General features: G+C 38.1%; 1 long non-coding RNA gene across 1 annotated transcript; it reads left to right on the forward strand.

Moving 5' to 3' along the window:
* The first annotated feature begins 8,391 nt into the window (after window positions 1-8,391).
* LOC148696301 (uncharacterized) lies at window positions 8,392-10,041 on the forward strand. The gene is made up of 3 exons (XR_015963266.1): window positions 8,392-8,537; window positions 8,753-8,832; window positions 9,687-10,041. It is a non-coding gene; the product is annotated as an uncharacterized LOC148696301 (long non-coding RNA).
* The last annotated feature ends 5,830 nt before the right edge of the window (window positions 10,042-15,871 follow it).

Below are 15,871 nucleotides of genomic sequence, written 5' to 3' on the forward strand. Positions count from 1 at the left end.
TGTTCGCATTATCTCCTGCTTCGATCGCCTGAATGAGTGGTATCATGTCGAACTAGGTTTGTCTGAATATCGTGTTCTCTATCAGCTTCGGAAGAGCACCGGCACTTGCTACTTTTTTCAATCTCGATCTACGCTTCGTTGGCCTGCTTACATCACTGAGCTTTCGGGTCATGACAAGGATTGGTACAGAGATATTCTTTTGGTAAAAGGGACTAGGAGGGCGATATATCTGAGCCGAGAGTCCCTTGTAAGCTCGGAAGTGACATTCTATGCAAAATGGATGATCAGAATCTTGGCCGGTGTCGTCCTGAATTTATTGATAGTGCCTTCAAAACCATTCTTACTTTGCACCAGAGTTGGGAGTGGCTTAGTGTGCCAGAGAGAGAGTGCACGGGAGAGACGGCATCATCAACCTCTGCTCTAACCATCCTATCCCTAACCATGTGTGGGTTCCGACCCAAGATGCATTGAAACCTCCAAAACGTTCTAAAGATGCCCCTAGGGCGGACAAGAAGAAGAGGAAGAGAGAAACTGATCGGAAGCAGCTCTGAGAGCGATTCTGGCTAAAACATCTAAGAAGAAGACCAGGTTGGCAAGTGGTCCCGAAGTCGGTTTAGATAAAGCGCCTGAGATTTGTGGGATCATGTATCTTTAGACTTTGTATTAATGTTATTCTTAGCAGTCTGTTTTGACCTAGAACCTTTTTAGCCATTTCATTGTTGTATTAGTTACTTACCTAATTATTTGTGACACTGTCTATGTACACCTTTTGGTTAAGCCATGCATGCTTTCACTTCCTGCATGCAAAGAGTAAGGACTAGTGATTAGGCTTGCCATTTTAATGACACCTGCCATTGTAACAACAACTATGAGCATCATCACCTATATAAGCTGTCATATTTCTACGACATTCTTATCTTTTGTCCTCCCAACCTTTGCACCTAGCATGCCACCATTTCCCAGCCGCCAAAGCCAACCAATTAGAGCCTTTGGTAGCCGCCTTATATCCCTATAAATAGGAGCTCTGCTCCATTTGTTTTCCAACTACAATTTGCGTGCTTTAGTTTACGTAGAGGTGGTATATAATATATATGTATGTACGTGTGTGTATATACATATAGTGAGAGAGAGAGATTAGAAAAGATAAGGGTGGAAGAAATACATTGGTTTAGGAGTGATCAAGACGTTAGATCAAGTGCGTGGAGTTTAGCTAGTGACGTGAATCTTCGTTTTAGCTTTGGACTTGAGGTAGGGGTTTCTTGGGAACTTATCACTATTGGGATTTTGTTTTGTTTAAGCTTTGTGAAATATGTGTTCTACTTGATATATCTCTAAAATTGATATTTATGTATATTGGATTATGATTTATATTACTGTTAATGTTGAGAATGTGGATATTGTGGTAATGTTGATTAATATGCGTACATCATTACATACTAGAGTGGGTGGATTTTATTGGAAAATTTGAGATTCGGATATAGAATAGAAAATATTATTTTGTCTGTTTGAGTTCGACTCTCGTAGGTACCGGCAAGGGTGGCCAAGTGAAATTATAGGAATGTTATGAAGTAGTGAGGACTCTGGCAACCAAAAGAAGAACAAGATGACCAACAAAATGGGAAATTTGCATTGATTGAGTTACGGGGGTTAGTTTATATAATAGAGCATTCGAACCACCAGTGCAGTGGTAAAATGCATGGTATGGGACATGCAAGTCTGTGTGTTTTATTATATAGATTAACGGGTTAGGTAATTGAAGTTAAGATGCATTCATGATAAATAATTTATGTTTGATAACATGTTATAATTTATTTATGTGAGCATGACACTTGGTTTAGCCATGACAATTCTCCTTGATAAGATTTATGTCCCTATCGAGTTGTGGTTTCGCTCACCCTACACATTTTAGACCTTGTAGGTTCCTACAAGTGTAAAGAAAGGTAGACAAGCTAAGATTGTGTAAGATGAGAGGCTTAAGATTTTTTATTTATTTTTTTACACCTGTAAGGATTTTAGAGTTATTTTTTATAAGAGAAGTTTGGTTTTTCTTTTATTTTTACTTTTACTAGCATGGGCGCAGGTTTATTTTTCTTTCGACCCCAGGTCCGGGGGGTACAAGATTGTTGACCTTGCATCTTCATCATAAGAGAATTTGTAGCAAGCCCCAGCATGCTTTAGTGGAGGAAGAGGCAAGTTTATCCTTGTGGAGGCGTCTGCATTGTAGCAAGGGATTTTGAGGAAACAACCGCAACCATCTGTACCTCCGACTTCTGGTTTTACGACTGCCATTTCTAATAGTCAAATTCTGGCTGAGGATTTGAGTAACCAGGTGACTGATGGGTCATCCATTATTCTATGTATTAGTAAATGAGTATTTGTCGAGGTACCCAGCTTGGAGATTAGGCCCGCCGTTAGGTCAGAACTGCTCCTTTAGATGCAAGTGGTCTTTGTGACACAAGATATGCTCAGGCTCTGATTTGTTTGGCTATCGCTCCTGCCAATTTCAGAGGGATTATGAATGTGGATGACCTTAGAGAAAAGTGTTATCATAGCAAATACGAGGTTTGTTGACACGCCTGACCCTAATAACCTCCAAACACCAGGGTAGGCATGTGTTGGCCAACACCCGAAGGGTAACGAAGCCATACTTACATGCATGAGAACTATGAATAAAGAACGAACATAAATAAAACTCTTAAATTTAATTATGATGAATATGCAATTTGTGGAACGTGCTTAGAGCATACAACTAAACCAGAACATTGAAGAAGGAATATTATAAAAATGTACGAACAAAGAAATGGGTCTTACATCAAGAGGACTAGAAGATATGTTGCGAGAGTGCCTTGATGCCGGGGTTGTACGCCTCGATTCTAAGTCTTGAGGGGCTTAAAACAAAACATGAGTAGACCAAGTTTATATATATAAGTGGTACTAAAACAGTTATTCTTCAACGTACTAACCCCCAATTTAGAAAACTCATATAGCATAAGTAGTAATAGGTTTTTCCAAAACCCCTAGTATGCCACAAGACTTCATAAAACAAATATCATATATAGTGTGCTTAGTAGCATCATAAAGGCACATATAATCTTCATTCACCCAAAGGCACTTCATCACCCGCCTGTAGGGATATATAATTCTTCGTTCGTCCGAATGTATCATTCACCAGTAAGCCCTACATCACCTGACTGAAGTCATATAATGATATCATTCGCTCGTAGATAGAAATAAATCTTCATTCGCTCGAAGGCAGTATCATTTGCCCATAGGCCCTACATCACCTGACTAAAGCTATATAATGATATCATTCGCCCGTAGGCAGATTGTATGAATAACCACTAAGTAAGCACATAAAAATATAAACCTAAACTTTCCAAAATATATCTCATCGGAGCTTAGTAGCCCAAACATCATATCATAAAACATGTTCATAATATAAGATCATAAATCCTTCAAAGAATGTAAACCTGATAAAGCATGATATTTCATAAAGCATGAATCCAATTTTCTCATAAACGTTTCATAAAACGTATCCATAAAATCATGCTTTTCGTGTATGCATTTCTAATAGTAAAATCATGCATTTTGAAAAGGGTCCACTCACCTTAGTTTGTTGATGAAGAGCCGTGCAAACAAGAGAGGACGGAAACGACACTAACAAACGCACCTAAGCACATAAAGGGACTAGTTAATAAAACTATACTATAATGATTGAATTTGGGAACAACGGAGCGCGGATTTGGAATTAGGACATCGAAATTAGTTTAGGAGGGGTCCAGGGCGAAATCCGAAAAAGTCAACAGACAACGGGTGGGTCATTGGTCAACAAGTTAGATCCGGGTCTAAGCTTTAGGTTTCTGGGTTAGATTGGGTTATTGGGTTGGGCCTAACTTTGGTTAGGTTTAGTTTAGTAGGTTGGGCTTCTGGTTGTTAGGCTAGGGAGCATAATTGGGCCAGATAGCTGGGTTTGTGGGTCAGGTGGACTCGGTCATTGGAAAACCCATCGGAAACTGGGTTTTTGGCAAGAAATTTGGGCAATTTTCAAAGCTTCGTTACTCACTCGTTTCTTCACCAAATTCGACCTATAATATATCAAAACGAAGCTACTAAAGTGTAGAACAAGATTATACCTATTTGGAAGCCCAATGATTGCCTAAGATGGCCAGAAAATGGCCTGAAACGTGACTCATCTGCGAGAAAATTGGGGAACTCGCCTGAAATTGGGTAAACTTTAAACATTCATAACTTCTTCAATACTCAACGAAATCGAGTGATTCAAAAACAAAAATCATACTTCTCGATGTGACGAAGAGCATGGTACCTTTCTCGACTACTAACTCGCCGTGGTTTGGCCGGAAAATTGACTAGAATGCACGTGTTCTTGCCGGAATCTGGGAAAAGCTTATTTCGAGTTATTTCAACGTCCAACGAGCTTAAACAACTTAAAACAAGTTTTGATCTAACCTTAAAACATATCCCAAGAGTTTCTAGGAACTTACCAATGTAAGAAAATCCACAAACTACACCGTCACTGTGGAGTTCCACTGCGTGTGGTCTGGGGTTCTCGAGGTCTCCACGTCCAGTTTGAAGGTATGTGGTTGTTGTTGTTGAGGTCGGGGAGGAAGAGGAGGAGTTACAGAAGAGAGAGGACTCGGGAGGCTAAGAGAAATGGGAGAGGAAGGTGAGGGAAGATAGAGAGAGTACACGAGAAGGAAAAGGAAAATAAGCGAAGAAGGGTTTGGCCGAGGGGACAAAATCAAAAGGAGTGGGCCCCACGAGGCACACTAATTAAGACCCAAAAAAAAAACATTTCAAAATATCTAACCCAACCATAGTGAAATTATAAAATTGCCCTTCTGTTCTGTAAATTCCGGGACGGGTTGTTACATTAGCTTTCCCAATTTCCATGTTGTTTAGCCGTCTGTGATGTACAACTAACTCGTGATGTTCACGTGAAAATATAGATCTAACATGCAACCCATATGTGATGTTCAAATCAAATATAAACATGCAAGACTCATTCAGCTATGTGAAAACCTTTTGAATAACCATACAACCCTTTAAGAGCATGATGTTCGTATTAAGTGAACTTATAGTTATCAATCACAAGAAGCCCTTCTCAATTTTAAGGTGATGTTCCAACATAAATTACATCAAATTACTTGTCTAATTACCCTAAAAGTGGCCAATCACTAAGGCAATTATATAGTAACTCGGTGATTAATAATCGAAGCAAGCATGCATCCATTCGTAAGCAAATTAATAAAATTACATATTCATACTAAGACTCGTGGTCTTGCCCTAGCAAAAGGAATTTGGTACGTATACTCATCTAAGAACCGAAGAAAATATCATTAAGTAGAAAAAAGATTGAAAACACCTAGTAGGTAAAATGTCTGAAATTTGCCAAAGCTTTGCCAAGTTCTCTCAATGTCGCATTGACAACCCTAATGGCTCACTAGCCTTTTTTTATGCTACTACAAAATAAAATCATTCCTAGAAAATGACTTCTAAAAACTAGGAAACAAAACACAAGAAGGATAACTTAAAATCACAATCCAAAACTAAGTATGAAACCTTCCCAGCAGAGAAATCCACATGTTTTTGGACCTTCAGGGCCTAAAACAGGCCCAAAACGACTTGAATTAAAATTAAGGACCATTACTTCAAGTTCCCAAAAGAGCTCAAGTCCAAAAATCATCATCTTTCAGCCCAAATCTCTCAAATAAGCTCTGCAGCTCAATCTACCAACACCGCGTGTAATATCCTGAAATTTAAAGTGATGGATTAAGAGTAGATTTGTTGTGGCCGTTGTTGACACACCCCGATCGAGATCAGGGCATGCTGGCCGTCACGTGGAAGTGACGTAACCATGTGCGCAGTGCAGAAGCTAATAGAATAATAATAAAAATAGTACCAATAAATAAAATCCAGCTCTACACAAGGTAATAACATACATGTGCAAACGTAAGTGTGAACACAAAGTTCAGAACACAAAGACCTAATGCAGTCCGGGAGAAAACGACACAACAAAAGCACACCCGAAGGTGGTCCTACACTGGTAATAATATGTCCGATATGCCGGGGAAATCCTCCGGGAAGCCACCAAGAGTGCTAGCCAACTAGAACCTGGAGGGGTGCAAAACAAAAAGTGTGAGTGTGCAAAAATAAAGCTTTTCAAAAACCATTTCATAAACAAGATTCTAACCCCTCGCCGTAAAACCTGTATACTTCCCAGAAAAATAGAATATACATACATACATATATATATATATATATATATATATATATATAAATCATGCTCCGAAATATGTCATGTCAAATGTCTCTAAATAGAATGCAAGTGCTCAGGAATATCAAGTAAATGCCATATAAGCTGTCAGCCGGAGTCACCTAACGTGACCTGTACGACTGAATCTAGAGCTCAAATCTCCATCTCACTAACTATACCTGCACACGAGTCGGAACCACCTAAAGTGGTCTGTACGACAGAACTAGGTGTAATATAAGTACGCTCAAGTGCTACGATCACGTGAAGACTGGGCGAATAATCGCGGGTCACCTACGAGTCGGAACCACCTAAAGTGGTCTGTACGACAGGACTGTGCACCTAACTTGGATCCAAGATGAGCGTGTGGTTCGGGAGGTGAATATCACGTGAAGGACTATGCCCAACTCTGGGTGGGAGCACTAACACCGGGGGTGCAGGTTATGAGCTCTCTAAGCATCTCAAATCACTACTGAACGTAAACATAAATCATAACTCACCTGACACTTACTTGTGCGTCCGCAGCACCAAACATATATAAACATATGCGACTCATAATGCGTAAATAAATGACAACTATAATCATGGCATATAAACGTATAATGTTTCAAATCAATTTTTGGGAAAAATATAAGTATATAGGTATATACGGAAAACCAAAAGCCCACTCACTGGTATGTAGAAGGCTCGTAACCCCGTTGCCTCGAGTGACTGCGCTCGTCCTCGGGATAGGTCTCACCTATATGCGAAACAACTATAAAAACGTTAATTTTAAAACACATAACCAACCTTATGAAATAACTTCTCATACAATGCTCAAATGGGGTGTATGAATACACCAACATGATCTACTCAACCTCAGGAACATCCCCATATTTTTAGAAAAATTTTCCACCGTTGCACGCGCCCCCACGCGCCGGCCACGCGCAAGCACGTGCCTGGCACACTGACGGCGTCAGTTAACGCCGTCAGGAATATTCCGTTAACTTTAACGGATTACGTTGATGCCGTTAGGAATATTCCGTCCAAACTGACGGAATATTCCATCGTCTTCTCAGACGAAGCTCCGGCGTCGTCGCCGGCGCCGGAAAATCGTAAAAATTTCAAACCTTCATATCTTCTTCGTTTTTCAACCAAATTTCACAAAATTAGTACCAAAATGAAGCTTACAACGAGAGGAACAAATCCATATCACTTTCAAGTGCTAAAACACACGGAATCTCGCCGGGAAAACACCACCAACTCCGGCCAACCTTGTAACTCACGATCCCGACGTCCAAAACCTTCAAACAAACCATCCCGAGCCTCCTAAGGACCTCACCAAGCTTCCTACAAGCTTGAAATTCCCAAAAACACAAGAATTAACGTGTGCATGAACAGTGACAAAATCGGGGTATCCCGAGTTCGACGTGAAAACGAAAGTATCCTTACCTGAAATGGGTATGGTTGAACTTCTACGAACCTCACGAGCAAGAATATGTACTTTGTTTCCTCGATCTGTGAAGATTTAGAGGGTTTCTAGGTATGTCCGTACAAATGGAGGTGAAAATGGGAGAGAGAGGGCTCGGGACAGGGGTGCAGGGCAGGGAAAGGGTGAGGGGGTGTGTGGGGAAATGTGTGTGGTCCACAACCAGGCAAACCAAGCTCAAAAACAACCGCACAACAAAAATTCACACTAGGGGCAAAATCGTCATTTCACACTTACGGTTTGAAAATTCCGGAACGGACTGTCACAGTTGTTAACAAAATTAATTTGCTTTATTTGAGGTTCGGATCAATTGGTATTTGGCGCATTAAAAGATTCTTTACTATTGAGACCAAACCTTTTGGACAGAAAAGAAAAGAACAAATAATAAAACCAATAAAAAAAAAATTGAAGTGCTTACGTTATTAAGTAAAGAGAAAAGGGAAGGGGTAATACTCTAGAAAACGAGAAATTTTTGGATGTTCCGGGTACACCAAAAAATTTTGGTGTACCCTCACTCATAATGGTGGACCCTACCCTCACTTTTTTTTCAATAAAATAATAAAATCAAATTTTAATGAGTGTGGGTACACCAAAATTTTTTGGTGTACCCGGAACACCTAAAAATTTTCCCTAGAAAACCCCATTTGTGCTGCTCTCTTCTCCAGCCGAGGTGAGAGCGTAACTTCAACTTTTTAGTTCTTTTGGCTGCCAAATCTCAAGGAAGAAGAATTCAATATCAGGTTGTTTTACTTGAAACGATTAGAACAAGTCAAACTCCATCATTCGTCTCCAGTAGAGGTATCTATTTTTTACATTTGCAATCTGATTGTTATTTGGTTTAATAACCCATGAATTAGATTGGGTGGGAGTAGGAAAAATGAAGGTATCATATTTCATTTTATAGTTTTAAAGTTGAGCACCAATTGCTTGATTAAAGTCCCCAATTAACTTTGAATTAGCTTCTGTTTGTCTGGTATGTGCAAGCAGAAAGTGATGATTTTTATTACCTATAGATAAGCAAGAGAAGGACAAGGTGGCTGCGGAGCAAGTTGATGAACACAGTGGGAGTTGAACACCAACATATTGTGTTGAGGTAGGGGAGTTTTAACCATAAAAATATTTGGATTTTTTCATTTTTGCCTAATACAGGATTGTTGGCATTTTAGCTCTACTTCAAGCTTACTTCAAATGTTTTTCCGTTTTCGACTATGTGAAAGAAGTGAAGCAAATGTTTCTCTATGGTTTGATTCGAATGATTTAATTTTCATTCTACAACTTTGGAGTGTTCAAAGTAGTTGCAAAGGTTATTCAAGATTTTGTTTTTGACGTGCATGCCTTTTATTCTACTCATTATGAGATTTTGAAGCGTGTTGAGATGAATGTTTAATTGTGGAAGTAGATGGAAAGAATATTGGGAAATGTATGAATGGGCACAATGACCCATGAAATTTTAGATTATGTGGATAATGACCCAATGTTCCCCGGGGAAAGCTCCATGTGTAGGCAGCGAGAATGAGTTATCAATCTTATAAATATATGTGTGATATGTATATTGGCCAGGTATACTATGATTCTTTCCAATCTGATGGTCACTTTGTTTGGGATAAAAGAAAATGTTTGTGATTAGTTGTGCTATTTTTCTTTAAATGATAATGGCCTCGCTGTTCTTAGAACAAAAGAAACGCTTTTGAAATGTATCTTGTGTACCGTATTGTTATCAAATCTACTAATGCTATGAAACTTTGGTTTTCGTACAATATGTTTATTTCCAAGCATTTTTAAAGCATATTTTCGTTGTTGGATTACATGGTAGTGGATGTGATTGATTCTGAATTACTATTGTCATTTTTGGGCATGCACCAAGAATTTAAATAACTAGGGACTTACCGAAAAAAATTCCTATTGGCCATTTTATGCTCACCCGTTTTTCTAAAAATGTATTTTCAGGTGGTGTGGTGTAAGGTTGACTAGCTAAGTTTTGAGTTGCAGCTCTTTTGTGGACTAGTAGAAAGGAGTCCAGACGTACATATCTTTTGGGTGAGCTGCCAAAGTATTTTGTGTAGTTAGTCTTAGTCTAAATGATCCTTTTGTTGCATTGTAAATTAAGAAGATGTAGGCCCCAATGGGTTAGCGTCTCTACTTGGGCAATGAGAACCATGTAACATTTGAACACTTGTCTTTCAGCTTGTATAAATTCTGCTCATATGTATTTTTCATCAAATGACCTGAACATGTTTTTCTTGTAAGAAATCGTGAAGTTTCTTTTGTGAACTCATTATAATCTGTGAGGCTTGATGAGTTACATTTTGAGAACCATTATGAAATTTGGTTATATTGGAACTTGTGGTTGATTATCTACTATTTAGTTTTCATTTTTCTTCGAATGGAATCGATTTCATTTCCAAAAACTTTTAAAGTGACTGAGGCTACTGTTTCGTTTTTTTTTTTTTTTTTTTTTTTTTTTTTTTTTTTTTTTTTTTTTTTTTTTTTTTTGGTCTAGAAAAACAGACAGCAGCGTACCTGTCTTGGATATAAATTTTACTGTACTTCGCGAACTCAAAAACCCAAGAAATTTTCACACAAGTTTGTTTTATATGTCTATTTTGGATCTGGAAATTTTCATACTTTTTGGTTAGACGACCTATTTTTGGTGAATTTTCCAGTGCAGATCGTTACTGGAGTTTGTATTACAGCAAGAAGTCCTTTTAACTCTATTTCTTAAAGTTACATGTGTAGTTTGGTTTAATATATTTGTTGACTTAAATTTTACTGACTTACTCCTTAGCTAATATTTTTTTTACTCTTACACAACCACTTGGTTCTGTTTATTTCTCTTAATCTCACACCTTGAGTTTTGGGGTGTGGCACCGTGCGCTGGACATAAATGAATTCACCACGATCACGTGCCTCAGGATGAAATTTTGAAATTTTGACACAATTTTCTTGACAGACTCACGAACTCACTGCCATTGGAATCACTAAAAAATTCCACTATTTAATCACATTGTGCTCATAATGGATTCACATGTCTTACATTGAAAATGCATAACAAAACATCAAAATCTCACCAAAATATACCAAGAATAAGGGAAAATATATAGTATAAATCGACTTATCAAATACTCCCAAACTTCACTTTTTCCTTGTTCTAAGCAAAACCAAACTTAAGGATAAAAACAAAAACTAACAAACTATGACGTAACTTAAAATTGACTAAACTCAACTCAAACAAATTTTCACCTTCAAGTTGCAAACCATAGAAAACCTTAAAAATTAGAACATCTTTTCAATTGTTCCTGCTAATCCCACCACAGAGTTCAAGTCATTTACAACCATTTAGAAAAGAATTCATGAACTTCCTTTGGTGTAAAGTTAACCAACAAAGTTAAGGAGACTCGACTAAAATCTCCACCTCTCGCCTTCTTTATTCAATTCATAACACATACTAACTTGTTACATATTGTATTTTCTTGATTTTTCTTTTTCACTTTTTTTCTTCCATTCTTTTCAATAATAATAGTGGTCGTGCAATGCCAGTTCCATTAAGCTTTCTATCCAATCCATGTAATGAGCTCTACGTTAATGACTCCCAAACCATAAGGGTTTAGGGCATTAAATAAACATCCCTAAGGACTTACTAACTCGGGCTGAAAAGACTACAGAATCAACTATCTACCCTGCCTGACACACCTCGACCCGAAATGTCCACCCGAACTTCGAATTGAGCTATGCTGGTCAACACTAGGAGAGTGGTGTAGCCATAAAGTGTAGTGATGTGAAAATGTGAGTAAATTTAAACCTAAAAGTGCTTAAATGTCGAAATATGCTAAGAAGGGTCTCGGGCAATTTTTGTAAAAAAAGTCAACAGTCAACCATAAAAAGTCAACCGAACTGCCCCGATGGCCAACTACATTAAAGCTTTGAAATTTCATTAAATGGATGTAAAAAAGGGACTCAGGGTGTTGAAATTAGCCTAGGAGGGTTTCTGACAAAATTTCAAAAAAGTCAACAAAAGTCAACTAACGGTCAACATTTAACTTTAACGGAATATTCTGTTAAAGTTAATGGAATATTCCCTCCAAATTTTGGAATGGACTGGGTCGGATCCGGTTCAACAAGTCATGGGTTTGGATCCGGGTTTGGGCAATATAGCTTCCTGAGCTCTAATCGAGCTCAAATCTCAACCATAACTCACCATTTAATTGCCAAACATGAAGCTAGGAGAGGGATTCGAATTATACCATTTTGGTTCTCCACAGTGGCCAGAAAATGGCTGGAAGACCCCTTAATTCCAAATCCACACTTCGTTTTTCCAAATTTAATCGTTTTAGTGGAGTTTTACTAATGGGTCCCAATATTATACTTAGGTGCGATTATTATCGGAGACTCCAGCTTTCCTAACTCGAACGAACATGACATCGCAAGTAACTATGAGTGGATCTTTGCTTTTAAATATTATATATTTATTTAGTTTCCATATATATATATATATATATATATAATAAAGAATTTTCTACATTATGCTTAGATTAGACTAACGCTTTTAGAAATTAGCGTATTGACACAATTTACAAAATTATGCTAAATCCTACGGGATGCACATGTAGGCGAACTATTATGGGATTTTATTGAATAGTATTATGTTGACTAGAATTCTCGATTTACCGTTGCATGATCATATTTACGTTATCTGCTTATCGTGTGCTGCATTAGTGTTAGTACTCACCCGGACCAGGGCCAATCTTTCACGTGTATGTTCACACCGCACCGTACGCTCACTTTGGATCTATCGTAGGTGCCAGTGGATCTATTGTATGTGCCAGTGGATCTATTGTAGGTGACAGTTCTGTCCTGGATTGCTATAGGCAATTATGACTCGTATGTGATGCGCATAGCGCCAATCTTCACGTGATTGTGTACTAAAGCATATATCATTATTACACCCAATCATGTTCATGTCAGAATATCTCTGCATGAACTCGTGTGTCAGCTATGTCGATGAGCACTCGATATGATATGTTTGTTTATACGAGATTATGTGATATGTTTGAATTCTTGAGATATTGTAGGCTACTGTAAGTATTTTTATACTACATAGTATGTATATTTTGGAAACTATACTTGTTTTACGGCGAAGGGTTATTACGTTTTGAAAAGAGGTTTTACAAAGCTTTATTTTTAGGCCCACTCACCTTTGTTTTTCGCCCCTCCATGTTTTAGTAGCAGAGCTTTCGTGTCGACGAGGATTTCTGGAAAAACGTTGTTATAGGAATACTCCGGATGATATGATTCCTCTTTTACTTTTACTGTACTTTACTTATGCTCTGTGTGAAATGGGTTCATTCTCGCTCACTAGCACATTCTTATATCCATGCACTTTTAGGTTTAAATTTATTCACATTTTTCCACATCACTACACTTTATGACTTCGTCACCTTCTTAGTGTTAGCCAGCATAGCTCAATTCGAAGTCTAGGTGGACATTCCGGGTCGGAGTGTGTCACTGCCCCATGCCAATACTCTACCATTTGACATGAGAATCACTGCTGATTAGGCATGATTAACCTGATTACTAACCAAAGTCTCAGGTGGAACATTTATTACTTTATTTATAACACAAACTAAAACTTTACATTATTTATAAGAGGAAAAAAAAAAAAAAAAAAAACCTTAGACCAAATGTAGGTCTTCCAATCTCACTCCTCACAAACCATGTTGGTGTGGATGCGTAAATTTTCAAAGTATAACTCATGAATTAGTGTCTAAGAAAAAATAAATTCATTTATTCTAACGTTTAAAATCATCTATGAATATCAACATAACAAAGCAAAAAATTTTTAACACTCAAAATTAAAAATCTAAAATTCTTATTTCCCACCCCCAAACTTAAATCACACATTGTGACATCCCGACCCAAAATTTAACGTATTTTATTCCTGGTAACAATGAAATTCCTAAAGTATTCCTGAGATGTCGTGTGAGCCTTCCACGTGGACCCTAATTTTTCTTTAGAGCATATTGCATGCTCGAATAATAAAATAAGAGTGGAAAAGTGAAAGAAAAATTTCACTTGCGGTCAACAGTACTATACCTAATTGTAGGTTCGAGCATATTGCATGCTCGAATCTGCCAAGTTCGAGTGAAACACAAGGGTGGCCGTGAGCCTTAGGCCATTTTCTGAGCACATCCGGCCAGCTTTGGGTCTTGAAATAGGTATAATCTTATTGGATAAATTACAAAAAACTACCTCAACTATAGGTCCAACAACAATCTCATACCTCATGTTTGAAAAATGACAATGTCATACCTCATCTTACAAATTCGTGTCAATGTCAAACCTCTGTCAGTTTTTCTGTTAATTTTTCTGTTAAATGCTGACGTGGCTTAAAATGGACTCCAATCCTTAGTCCAACTGGATTAAAATATTCATAAATAATTAAATAATTAAATAATATTTTTATAAAATAAGTGGGACCCAGCCCCTACAAATTCATCATCCTCGCCAAATTTAAATATGTAACCAAACACTCCGACAATCCCCCCTCTCCAGACCAATTTCAAACAAAAAACCCCCCCAATTCCCCCAAAACCCTAACCCTACCTCGTCCCGGATCTTTCTATTCTGCATGTCCATGGAGTTTTGAAAAATCCAAACATCTCAGAGATAGAGAGGTAGGAATTTATTGAACGAATTGCACTCCCGAAGCATGTTCTGTCGCAAATACCTAATCGGATGCTCACTGTTACATGTTTGCACGGTGTTTAATTAGTTGTATTGTCCTAGGCCAAGGACCAACTTCATATGTATGTTCACATGCACTGTTTACATTCGCTTTGGATATAGAGTTAGGTGCCATCTGTCCCTAGGTTTGTTGTTTGGATTCATAAGTGATGCACTTAGCACCAGCTTCACGTGATGTAGTGCTAGAACGTAAAACCTACATCAATTTGTTCATGTAGCTACTTTCTGTATGACTTGTGTGCCTACATAGATAACCAACAATGATTTTCATAGTAAGGGTCTTCATGACAGTGATTTGAGTTCTCATGATGTGATATTTTGTAGTAGCACCCTATATCCTTCAACTCATTTGTACTGCAAGGTTCCCTACTACCTTTTATTATATTATTACTTTGGGAACTTATATACTTGTTTTACAGCGAGGGGTTACAAGTTTTCAAAAAGGTTTCAGAAAACTATATTTTTTAGGCCACTCACCTTTTTTCGCCCCTCAGGACATAATAGATTGAGTTTGTGGGAGTACAAGAATTCAGTGGAAGTAGGTGACTGTACTTCGGTCAAAGTAGGTTACATATGTATTAAATAATCATCCTTATGGATGAGACTTCTTTTGTTTTTCTGCACTATGCTCTGAATTTCATGTTTTGTAATAAGGTTTTATCACCAAATCACGTTGTGCACTCTGGTTTATTTATTTAACATTTAATTTATTCACACTTTTACACATCAAACCCACTTTATGGGTTCGTCACCGTCCCGGTGTCGGATAGCACATCACGACTTGGACATATGGACATTTTGAGTTGGGATGTGTCATTTTGGTATCAGAGCATAATTGTACTCGGTCCTACTCTCAGCACACATGTGATGTTGAGCACTAATCTTTCTTGAAATCTCCGATGCCAGAACCATGCCTCATCTTCAGGCTTGTATGGGTACAGCTTTTCGAGACTTCGCGGAGATTGGAGCGGCCATCGTCGGTGCCTTGCAGATTGTTCTATGTCCCTCAAACAAGAGTCTATTGAGATCGCGGATGGCTCAAGGTGAAAGAATTCTTTGGCTCCAAGACACTTAAGAAGGCAAAAGCATGAATCAAGCATGTAGAGAAGACTTTTTTAGCCATGCAGCGCCAAGGTAATTTTCCGAAGGAACAGTGGGCGCATACAGCTACATGGTTCCTGCATGAGGAAGCATAGTCTTGGTGGAACCATGAAAGGGATCTATTGCCAAATGCTGACAAGGAGAGTTGGAATGTCTTTAAGACTTGCTTCGAGATCAAGTATTTACCGTCGTAGTATCGAGCCCAAAAGAGAAGCAAATTCATGGATTTGAGGCAAGGCAACATGACGGTGATAGAGTACCACAGGATATTTAATGACATTTCTCGTTAC

Source organism: Pyrus communis, chromosome 6 (assembly GCF_041283825.1).
Source record: "Pyrus communis isolate YQ-2024b chromosome 6, ASM4128382v1, whole genome shotgun sequence".
Lineage (NCBI taxonomy): Eukaryota > Viridiplantae > Streptophyta > Magnoliopsida > Rosales > Rosaceae > Pyrus > Pyrus communis.